Genomic DNA, 12560 nt, shown 5'->3' with positions numbered 1-12560 from the left:
AAAGGTAAGGGGCAACAGACACCAGGGTTATGTGTGTCACAGTTACTGGGCTTTGCGCTGAAAGTTAAACATGGAGATCCTCAAATGAGAAAGTCTAAATGACTTTTCATAAAGGCTGCTATACAAAAAGCAGAGCTGACCTGTAAGGGGCAGGTAGGAAATCTGCATTTTCTAACCTCAGCTAGTCAATTTGGGTCTTAGGAATCACAAAGCAGATACTAGAGGTTTATTCTTTTCAGACACTCCGGGTTTCTCCTTTCCCAGTTTCTGTCACACCAGGGGATTCTAACCATTTTGTATCAGTGGATGGTTGTTAACCCTTCAGACTTCTTCACTAATCCATATGAACCCTTTCCAGCCCTTTTGACTGAAGTCACTACAATGATATTAGAATCCACCATTTACCTTCGCTACAGTCTACCATCAAATCATGAACCAGAATATGCAAATCTCTGCCTACACAGTATTTAGGTAGTAGAGCTTTACTTAGTCCCAGTTTGTCAAATTGATTGAATACTTAGAAAAAAACCCACACCTATTTATTGAAACCAAAATGCAAATTTGCTTTCGCACTTGGAACTCTTTGCTCTTGTTTTCGAAAGTATTCATACCACTGGATATTTATTTGCATAAATGTTTCCCAAAAGGGTCATGAATATTCATGTGTGTCTGTGCTTTTCTCTTGAAAGTTCTTAGGAGTTTGGGGGAGAAGGAAAAATTATTCAGCCTGAAACAAAATAAAGTCATGTGGCTCTGGCAATTAGTCACAAACTTACTGACTACAAACAGCCAAAATGGTGGTGGGAGCTTGTTTGGGAAGCTAAAACTTCTCCTACATGTCATTTATCAGCTTCAGAAAAATGAAGTTTATCTGTGTTGTGGTTTAACCTTGGCCAGCGACTAACCACCATGCAGCCGCTTGCTCACTACCCCCTCACCCCGAGGGATGGGGAGAAGAATCATAAAGGAATGTAAAACTCAATGGTTGAGATAAGAATTTAATAATTGAAGTAAAATAAAAATACTAATAATAACCATAGCAAAACCACTAACAGTTATAATGAAAAGGAGGGAGAAGGGGAAAGGAATTAAATCCAAAGGGAAGGAAGAAAAGAAACCAAGTGATATAAAACACAATTGCTCACCACCCGCTGATAATGTCCAGCCAGCTCCCAAGCAGTGATCAGCAGGTCCTGGCCGACCTTGTCCCAGGTTTGTATACTGAGCATGAAGTCCCACAGTAAGGAATACCTCTTTGGCCAGTTTGGGTCAGCTGTCCTGGCTGTGTCCCCTCCCCATTTCTTGTGCCCCTCCAGCCCTCTCACTGGCAGGGCCTGAGCAACTAAAAAGTCCTTGACTTAGTATAAACATTACTAAGCAACAAATAAAAACATCAGTGTGTTATCAACACTGTTCTTACACCAAATCCAAAATACATCACTGCACCAGCTACTAAGAAGAAAATAAACGCTATCCCAGTTGAAACCAGGACAATCTGTAATCATAAACAAAGGTAACAGCTAAGTTAAAGCTATAAACTCACAACAATTTTCTTGCTCCTTTCTCTGTTAATTGGAAGAAGTGCCGAATACCCTCAGCAGGTTTAAAGCTGCCTTCCCCACCTGCGCATTTCAGCATGGCCACTCCAGAAGCCAAAGGAATATACCTGCGATCAGTCACCAGTCTTGGGCCTATTCACATACTCAGGCATGGACAGCCATGGGGCATGAGTAAGTCTTGGTCGGGAAACCATATGGCCATATACATGTCAGATTGTGTCTGATCAAGTCCATCTGAAAGACACAACTTAGTAGATGTCTACAGTTATGTGTAGACTTGTCCAGGTAGTGTTAAGCCTCTGGACATGCAGGGAAAGCCAGGACATGACCATCTGCAGCAGCTGGTCCCAACCTCCTGTATCTCTAGTACAATGTTTTTATAATAGACATTAGTTTTCTAATGAGGTTATAGTATTCTGCTGCAACTAGTCAGGCTGAGCTGAACAAAGTAGTATCAAGCATGTATATACTTAATACATGAAAAATAGAGAGGAAATTGAATGTTGTTTATTGCTGACATTGCTCTCTGAGTTTTGACTTTTTCAGTTCAGCATCCTAGATAAAATTATGCCTGGAGCATTCAATTCTACTCCCATTAAGCAGGCAGCAAATGGGCCATTAAGTACAGAGCTGTATGAAAATCCTTAACGGAGAGAATTTTCCATGGGAAAAAAAGTCATTCTCATGCAATCAGATTGCCATTTAGAAATCCCTGGTAAGCCAATTCCTTCCCATCTCCCATTTCTTGCACCAACACCTATCTTCTCTAGTTTATCCAAGAAGGTGTTCCATCTGAACATCTTAGCAAAAACTTTCCTCAGACAGGTAAGATGCCAACATATCTGTAATATAAGTTACCATATCAGTGACATCATTATCTTGGATCTTAATGCTTTTTTACTTTAACTCCATGTCTTCAATTAACCTTCCTTCCAAACTGTGTTTTAAAGCAATGTATGATATTGGAACTAGATAAAGGTGCCTAAATCGCTTTATCCTCTTAAAAACAGCTGCAGCATTTGCTCTTTACCAGATACGTGCTCCAGCTCTGACTTGGTAGATTTCTTTAAAATCTTTGCTGTCAAAGCTGTTTTTACTGTAGTCTTCCAAATTCTGGGCTGGAGGTCATCCAGTCACACCAGCATAGGCATAGTGAATTCCAGCACTTGTTCTTCCATCCTGTAAGTGCTTGTTCCCTTTCTTACTCCTAGCCTGTGTCTCACCCTTTGCCCTTCTGCCCACAGGAACTGAAGCAAAGCATTCACTTATTCTGGGTTCATATTTAGACTACTGTTTATCCTATACCATCCTACATGCAGATAATTTCTCTATTTTTTTGATCTAGATTGCTAAAGATCCTCTTGCTACTTGTTCTAATTCCATTCAAAAGCCTAGTACAGATTGATGTTTGGCAGCTTTCCCTGCATCCAAATACTTCTGCAACTATTATCTTCCTTACTTCATAAAACATGGTTTAAAAAATACCACTGAACATTGACTCAGTAACTGAAAATGGAATCTGTTGGTTATAATATTCAGAACGTATCTGGAACTTAGCATTGTTAGTATTACTTTTTCCTCTAATTTGTGTCTGAAAGTTTAGAGCTTCCTATAATGAAATACTTTGCAGTGGCAGTTATATTTCTACTAGCATTATAGTTAGATCTATCTATATTCAGAACCAGACAACTCATACATCCCCAGGAGATCCTTTCTTAATGATCCTGCCCTAAACTGATTTTTGCACACACACAAAAAAATGTTATCTATGTAATACATTTTTCTAAATATGGTCTATTATAGCAGTAATATACAATGCTAATCTACCTTTAACTTTGTTTTCTGAATGTTACTCTAATAACTATTCCTTAATTTTTCCTCTTCTTCCATGTCTGTTTTATCATTTACAATATCCATTTTCATGTCCTTCACCCCTCCAGCTCTTATCTATGTTCTTCAAATTTGTGTATGAATTTCTCAGCTGATACTTACTCATCTCATTCATCTTCCTAGCCAGATGGTGGTACAGTCCTATCTCTGTAAGTATAATTTATCTGATTTTTTCTTCTGCTATTAGCTTCTTTCTCATCCTTTCATCTTGTAGAGTTCTTTTCCTTTATCTCCTTTCACTGGAGAGTTTTCTCTACTGTAAAAATGGGCTCAGAGACCATCAGTCTTTCATATTCTTCTTGTCCGAGTTTAAAACTCATTCAGTCACTTGTGTCAGCCTTGAGTTCAGAAAAACATTCTTCCTAATCAGGTGGAGTCAATCTACTGAGCTCTTCTTCTGAATGCCTCCACATGCACAAATATTGATGGATCTCTTACAGCACTAATTCATGAGCTGAGTGTCCATAAGTGTATTTGTGCCAAAACACATAATCACCCTTGATCTACTCAAGTGGTTAGTGTCATTTATCTTCTTGTGTATAATATTAGTTCACAACATTATAGTCTTTCAGATTGGAAATGGAGGGATCTAGGCTTGTCTGAAATGCTCCCACCTGATCATCAGCTACTGTCCCCAAAGGTATCCTGTAAGTCTTTGGTCATATCTTCCAGCCTGTGTTCATGTCTCAGATTTCCTAGCATGTCTCAAATCAGTAGCAGTCACCTACATTCAGGTGACCAAATAGAGCCATCATGTTCAGTAAAAGTTGAATATCACACCTTGGTGTTGTAACCACGATACCGAAAAAACAGGAGGGGGGGGGAAGCCCTCTAAGACTTTATTTTGCAAGTTTAGAGGGAAGGCATCCTTTACTGCAGTGCTGGATGTATGGAGATTAACATCTCAAATCATCCACACCAATCTGACCAGCATTCCCCAATTTATTGCAAAAAAGCAGACATATTCATCATATTCCTCCCAAATCTAAAATCTAATACATATTATAACTAGTTCCCCAAAATTATTTACATATGCATAAGCCACTTGTGTATGCACACTACGCTCCTGGGAGTCTTTCTTGGGGTCTGTCAAGACCCCTGATGGTCAACAAGTAGCTGGACTTCAGTTGAACTTGAGGAACGTGCACACTACTTGTATTCTTACATAACTTCATTTGTTCTCTGCGCTATATGGTTTTGACTGCAACGCTCTGTTACCCCCACTTCCCTTGCCTGTTGTTATACCTCAGATGTCTCAAAAAGATTGTTACATCTTAGCAAGCTTATTCAATAGGTAGAGTTAATCACTGCTTCAGTTTCACCTGCCGTTACTGATTCTTTATATTTTAATTATACCAGCTCCCCCCCCTTTTTCTTGAGGCTTTGGCTATCAACCCAGAGCCTCAATAATCATATTTAATTTTGTACCACAATTGGCTACAACAGCTACAACATTGAATTGTCAGGCAAGCAATAACACAGATACAAACAGCAAGAATAACAATAATAAACATGTTCTTTAACCAGCTCAGATCCAGCAGCCATGAGGTAAAGTTGTTCCATATTTCTTTAAAACCCCAGGATGTATGTCTTTTGTACCCTGATACAAAATTTTTGTTTGTTCCCAAATCTCTTTTAAGTCAGTAGAAATTCTGCTGCTTTGGTCCACATACATATGACAACTGGTATTAATAATTTTGCAAACACCTCCTTGTGAAGCCAGAAGTCAGTCAAGGGCCATTCAATTTTGTAACACTACCAGAGATAAACTAGGTATTTATTTGAAGTGCATGCATAGCATCAGTGGTCTTGTTTTCAATATTCTCAATTACAGCTGATACATTTACAATCATCTTTTCTAGTTGGGCTACTCCTAACCATGGGATAAACCATCTAATAAAGCTGTGGAATCTTGTGGGTCCGTCTGCGATAACATTGTGGCTCTTTTGGGTTAATTTGAGGAAAGTTCTAATCCACCTGTTTTGTCGGTGTAGTTTAGCAATTATTGTCATATTGGGGATCAAAGCTCCTTTTCCAACCCAGGGGCAGTACTTTTGAAGTTTGATTATCACATGACCAATACCAGTCTGTTCCTAATGGGACTAGGAGGCCAGTGCAACCACATTTGACAAAAACTACTCACATGGGTCATATTAGGGGAAGTAGTTGCATCACACCCCTAATATTGTCCTAGAAATGTATGATTTCTGAAAGCTCTGTAAGCAAGGGCTGTAAGTACTGTCTTCTCTTAAGATGGTTATTTGCAATTCACTTTTCTATTCTGATCTAGGATTCTTATTCATGGTGGTGTTTGTCCAATATGCAGCATTTGTCCAGGAATTATTGGAGGAAAAGGGAACTCCTATTAAAGGCATACCTTCTCCTGAGGTTGGCATGTGGGTACAAATCCAACAATCATTCTTGTGAATTGAGTGATATTCTATGCCAAAACTAAATGTATATTTTGATCCAATCCTAGAACTAACCAAGCCTGACTCGTTGCCACCATAAATATTCATAACAAATCACCAAGTTTCATCACTATTTCCTTAACTTTAGCTTAAGGGGATACTGTTGTTCAACAGTCCAACTGGGAGCAAGGGCTTTCTTTATCCTGGAATAATGAATCCACAGTCCCTTGTTTTCCACCTATATTGCCATACAAGCCATCAGTAATATCTGAAATGGTCCTTTCCACTTCTCAGCCAAAGGTTCCAAGTCCAACGTTTTGACATACACCCTGTCTTCAGCCTGAAAAGAGTAAGCAAGAGTATCCAGTCCTAGGGATCTTTTACTATGCATCTCTGAAGTTTCTGTAAAATTTTCCCTAAAGAAATCAAATAATTGTTAATATCAATATTCTTTTTAATATGTGGATCTCCAGGAATGTGGGAAGCCTGATAAGGATGTCCGTAGTGCAACTTATATGGACTGAGCTGGTTTTTCTTGCAAGGCTGTATCCTAATTCTAAGTAACACTAGAGGGAATGCTTGCACCCATGTCATAGATGTTCTTGACAAACTCTGCTTAATTGCAGTTTGAGTATAATTCGTTTTCAACTTTGCCACTGGACTGTGGTCTCCATGGAGTATGCAAGTCCCAGGTTATAGCTAACATTTTACTCAGCTGCTGTACTATCTTAGCAATAAAATGTGATCCTTGATCTGATGACATCCCTAAGGGAATACCAAATCTTGGAACAACTTCTTTCAACACCACCTGAACTACCTCTCTTGCTTTGTTGGTGCAACTGGGAGAGGCTTCTGGCCATCCAGTAAAGATATCCACTGATATCAGTGTATGTTTGTATCTCTCTTTTCTTGGCAGTTTAAATCTACTTGCCAATAATCTCTGGGTGCATTTTCTTCTTTAATAGTTCCTAATGCAATGTGGTTCCCCTTATTTGGATTGCTTTTCTAGCATGTTTTTTCATTTTTCAGTGATTGATCTGATTATTTGCCTGCTTATAATAATTTTACAGAGGTATTTAACCAAATTTTCTGAGTCCTGATGAGTTTTGTTATGTTCTCTTTCTGCAATCTCTCTCACTATTTGAGGGGGTGCTACTACTTGTGCAGTGGAGGTCACTGCCCATCCACTTATTTCCCTGTGTAATTTTAATTCATTAATTACAATGCATAATTGCAACTGACTGGTTCAGTCAACTTAGATCAACTTGGGATTCCACTAGCCATACCAAAGGGCCTACTGCATCTTCTACTTCAAGTGTTTCTTCCTTTGATCTCTGTATTCTTTAACCTAAAAATCTCTGCTTCCACAGCTTTAGATTCAAGTATCAACAATTACGCTTCTCCATTAGTAAAAACTATCTGTGCATCTAACTTATTCAAACTCTTCCCATCAAAGGCATCAGGCATTTGGGCATATATACAAATTGGTGAGTTATCCGTTGTTTTCCTAACTTAAAATTTAAGGGTTGCAGGAAGGGTCAATTCTCACTTTTTGCTGTGGCACCAACATTTACAGTTTCTTGGCCAAGAGATCCTTTACAAGTATTGAATACAGAGTAAGCATATCTTACTCTATCAAAAGTTCTATCTCATCACTCCCCAGCTTCAGTATAACCAGGGGTTCAGCTGTATTTCTCCTCTCTGTATGTCTTCTCAGAACCTCTACTCAGGCTCCAAATTGAAGGAAATATTAAGCTGTCACTGAATGAGCTGAGTTTTGATGGGGTTACCTGAGTGTTCAAATACTACCAAATGAAGACATACATATGTGTGATTTACTGACATTAATTAAGCTGAATGTTGACATTCTGGTTAGCCTCCTTATTAAAAATAACACTGATATTATTTCTGCATGTGATACAGGTGCAGCTTGTTTGTTTCTATAAACAGTAGTAGTGGGGACAGAAAAAGCCTGATTTTTGACCCATTTTCTATGAGCAGAAATGTGTTCTTAAATTGATCACTCTAGTAATATTTCTGCTTCTTATTATTTAAGCATCTCCTGAAAAAATACTCAGAATTGGCCTCTTTATATTCCTGTTCCACAGAAAGAAAGAGCACACAAATTACAGCCAATGAAGAATTTTACAGTTTTACACTGAAGGGTTATAGCACTTGAAGAAAGTACCTTTACTTGTTAATTCATGTCAAATGTCTTGAACTGGTTTAGAAGACAGCAGACTTATCTTGAGCTTGTGATAAGCCAGATTCCTAGAGATCAGTAATTTATTGAAATACAGATTGTAACTTCAAAATAACAGCTTCTTGGATATCAATGGTGTGTGTGTGGACAGAATCACTAGCTGTCTATAATAAGATTATTCAAACATTTCAACCTCTATCTTCACTCTAATTCCATTCTGCAGCACTGGTATTTGGAGAGGGTTTTTTACTTCCTTCCAGGACAGATAATGTTCTTCACAAAGACCACTATTATATCTAATAATTTCATTTGTTTGGGTATTTGACTCCAGTGTTAGAGCACAGCAGAAAGAAAGCAAGCTGATATAACACGTATTTGATACAAGCTAAACTTCACTCCAAGAAAAGTCTCTTATTTCTCTTGCATTTTGGTGGTGGTAACAAAGTTAATATCCGGTACCACTAAATGATTTCTTAAGAGTTAACTGTTTATTTTTTTCAGATGCATGTACCATGAAAAAAATCATTTCAACATAGCTACATTTCAATTATGACTACATGTTATACTACTCCTAAATTTTCCACCCACTGCAGATTTTGCTCCTATTAAAATCAAACAGGTTTCATATTAGAAGTGTCATGAAGGGAGGTTTAAGCATGTTGGAAACTAACTTTGTCCACACTCAGGACTTTAGCATCCTGACACACACAAAAAAAGACGTTTCAGGATTTGGCACACTAGAGATTTCTGTCAGTGGGAAGTGGCATAAATCCTCTGTTCACTCCTCTTGATATACTTTCAGGGATGTTACATGACTTTTTTCACCATTATGAGATCACTGTCCATTTCTGCCTTTAAAAACAAAAAATTACAAGGCTAATGTTCCTGTGGCATACCACTAGTTTCCAGAGTTAACAGACCCCTAAGGTAAACAGGAACTCTGAGTTGTTTCAGGCATTCTGTTCACACAGTGATGATGAAAAGACTGAATCGGTTTATCTTTGAGTAAAATTGGGGAGCCTTAATTTTGACACACATTTGAGCTATTAATGGTCAAAGAACTACTGAAAATATGGAGCATTAATGATTCCTCTACAATTTATCAGGCACATGTTAGAGCACGCTGCATATGATTCTAAGGCATATAATCTGTGAAGTAGATGAGTTTCAGTGCTTTCACTCAATTCAATTTTCTTCAAATTTATTTTCCACTAGATTAGTGAGAGTGTTATAAAACTAAAGTTATAAATACAAAAAAGGCTGTTCTACCATCTGAATACTTTCATATTCTAATGCTTTCCTAGTAAACTTATTAGAATTGGAAATAAGCAACTTCTAAACCAGATTATTTCCTTTCCTTGCCATGAATTAAAACAAAACCAAAAAAAACCCATTAACATATTACTGTTTTTTTTTTTAAAAAAATGAAGCTAAATGTCATTATATGCACTTTCCCTAACTTCTCATCAGGAAACTTAAAACTTACTTCCATGTAAACCTTTCCTCTAGGGAGAGTTTTGTACACTTTGAAGCTTATTAATCATAGATGTCATGGGGTGAAAGCAAAAAGGCATACAAGAGTCCTTCTTGCCTTAGCTGTGCTTGGCTTTCACCTTTTCACAAGCTAAGCCTCAAACTGAAAAAAGAAGGAAATTGAGTATAAAATTTTCATTTTACTTCTTCCCACACAAAAGCTCTGAAGGGAAGGTTTCTGTCAAAGCCTGTAAATCAGTTCATTCCTGGGCATTTATTGATCATAGGAGATAGTCTATTACCAGCTTTCATCCTTTGGATGTAAGAGTCACCATATTCAAGAATATTTGGTTATGGAATGCCTTCTATTACTTTGGGTATTTTTTGCTTCATAATTTTCTCCATGACTGACTGAGAAACACAACTGAGAATTTATCTCAATTAATCCCGAGTCATTATTCTTTCCCTTTTCCAGTCTGATGAAAGGGAACATGCGTTCTTTTTCTTAGCACATTTGTCTTAGTTTGCAGCAGGGATCCTGCTATAGTTCTGTGGGTTTTGGGAAAGAAGAAAAAGATTACCAAGGACTTTATGCAATGGTGGCATATCACCATTTAGTTTATAACTAAAAACAGTTAACAATGACTTTGTTTCCTTCTTTATGTAAAAAATGAAAGTGTACTTTTTTCATCCCTATATATTTTACAGAGCACAGAGGAACTTTTTCAATAGCTTCAAAGACTCCAGAAGTCTGAAAATGCCTGAGGAGAAGATAAAATAACTGTGTAGGGCTTGGCTAAGTGGAAATCTACTCTGGATCTGCACATTTGAGATGCATGTGGCTTTCATTAGCCCATAAGCAGGCTCTAACATTTACTAGGATTGAAGGAGGCAGAACTAAGCACAAGGGACTGAACATCCTCTGTCCCCTTAGATTTAGAAGAACAGAGCAGCATGGGATTATACTAATACTAAACTCTCACATAGCTCTTTACTTTTGCACAGACTAATAGGCTTTACAAATGAAGTGTGTAGAAGTATCCCATTTTTATACGGCAGAAATGAGATGCTGAAGTAGCAGGCCCTAAAACAGCACCCAGATTTCCTGACTCTCAGCACTTTGATCCCAGTTTGTAGTTAAGAGCTTAGAAAATGCAGTTAAATGAGAGAGAAGCTACTGAAATTGTCCAGATTTGCTGTAGGTGAGCAGAATTTATGAACTTACCAGAGAAATCCTCATCTCTCCTATGGCACGCTGGAGGAAAAGCCCATGACAGGTTCCCTGGGGGCATGCCTGCAGCTGATTTTTCTAAGGTTGCAAAGTCTCGCACACTCCTGTAGTCCAACTCAGTCAGCCTCACACTGGGCACCAATTGTTGTAGCACAAACTAGTAGGCTATAATAAGGCTTTACCATTGGTCATATTCCACTCTGTGCTGTAGCGCCTTCCTCCAGAGGCCAAACCACACTGCTCCTCTTACATCTGACACCCTCCTCTACAATCCTCAGGGCTATTTAACCACTTAGCAGGAACGAGCTACAGCTGCACATCATCCATGTTAATCAACTCCCTGCCTCTCAGGCAAGGCCACAGCTGCATGTTATCAATGCTAATCAACCCACTGCCTCCATTCCTCTACAACACACCAACTGTTTTTCTCTCCATGTGCATTTATCTTGTTCCTTTGAGTGCACATGTCAGGGCTCCGCATGGGCTGGTGGCTCTGTGGGCTTATGGCTCGCTCTATGGGGCCTCCCTGGAGGGCAGGGCAGGGACTTGCAGCCAGACCCCATCCCACCACCCCAGCTGAGGAGCCAGGAGGTGGGAAGGCAGCCAGGGCTGCCACAGCCCTCAACATCGGGCACCTCCCTGGGGATGGGCCGAGGCTAGGCTGGGACATCAGCCCATGGGTGTGCCTGAGTCTGGTTCAGTGGGGCCCATGATGGACCCAGGCGTGACTGCAATGTGGTGGGGCTGGAGTTCAGGGATGTCGCCAGTGGGGACTCAGCCGAGAGCAGCCCTCATGGACTGGGGGTTGGACCTGGCCAAAACCTCCTCATCACCTGTCCAGGAGCTTCTCCCCAGGTCACAAGAAGAACAGGGCCACCCTGGGCTGCCTCAGCGCTGAACAGGCCCTGCCCTGCAGCCAGCCCCAGCAGGGGATGCGCTCAGGGTGCTGACAGCACATTGCCAAAAAATTCCTGACAACAAGCTCGCTTTGGACGCCAAAGAACAATTTTGTAACAAATCTGAGACAGGGTCGAAACAATCCAGGGCAGCAAAGACCCTGCAAGCTGTGCAGTACCAACGGCTGGGCAGGGCAGGGAGATCTCTGTGTCCCCAGGGCCCTCAGCAGGGAAGGGCCAAACAGTCTTATGGCTATCTCCTGTGGAGAAAAGTCTTGTCAACCTTGGAAATACATTATAAAACTGTGAATTAAAACTGATAAAAATACAGCTTAGGTACCACTTTCATAGGTGTTCCATCCTAGGTCACACTGAAATTACGAGAGCATAGTGACAGTAAAACCTGCTCAAGAACTCAAGAACAGCTTCCTCACAGAAACATTTTGTTAAGCATTTGCAACATATTGTGGTCCCCACAGTAGGGGACAGTACAAATTATGGCATTGATTTGTGTGAATTTTCACTGAACACAGTAAAAAAAACCCTAAATTACTTGTCTTACAGATTCCTGTTGTGCCTTGGGGAGAGCGTAGGCAGTTGTACACAAGTTACGTGGGTCTCTCTGTGCTTGATAGAATACTGACATTTATACTTTAAGCAGCTTTAAACTGTTGTACTCATGGGTTAGAATTGTGTAGATATTCAATGAAACCTGTTTCTGCATCAGTACAGATTAACAGCCAGGGCTCAGTCACTGCCTGAAAGGAGAAAGCTCATGCAAGGGCCATGCAGTTATTCATGTTTTCTGTACAAGCTTAATCTTGATTTTTTTTCCAGGATCCTACAAAACTTCTGCTGGTGTTATCATTGCAAAGGACAGGATTTGTGCCCACATAC

General features: G+C 39.6%; 1 long non-coding RNA gene across 1 annotated transcript in view; it reads right to left on the bottom strand.

The window, feature by feature from the left end:
* Positions 1–10982, bottom strand: part of LOC129784618 (uncharacterized) — a 39120-nt gene extending 28138 nt beyond the window's left edge. Inside the window, exon 1 of the long non-coding RNA XR_008747566.1 lies at positions 10762–10982. This is a non-coding gene — a long non-coding RNA (uncharacterized LOC129784618). The remainder of the gene's footprint in view (positions 1–10761) is intronic.
* Positions 10983–12560: the final 1578 nt, after the last annotated feature.

Source organism: Falco peregrinus, chromosome 5 (genome assembly GCF_023634155.1).
Source record: "Falco peregrinus isolate bFalPer1 chromosome 5, bFalPer1.pri, whole genome shotgun sequence".
NCBI classification, from domain to species: domain Eukaryota; kingdom Metazoa; phylum Chordata; class Aves; order Falconiformes; family Falconidae; genus Falco; species Falco peregrinus.
Note: the sequence above shows the minus strand (reverse complement) of the source record. Positions and strands in the feature narration are given on the sequence as shown.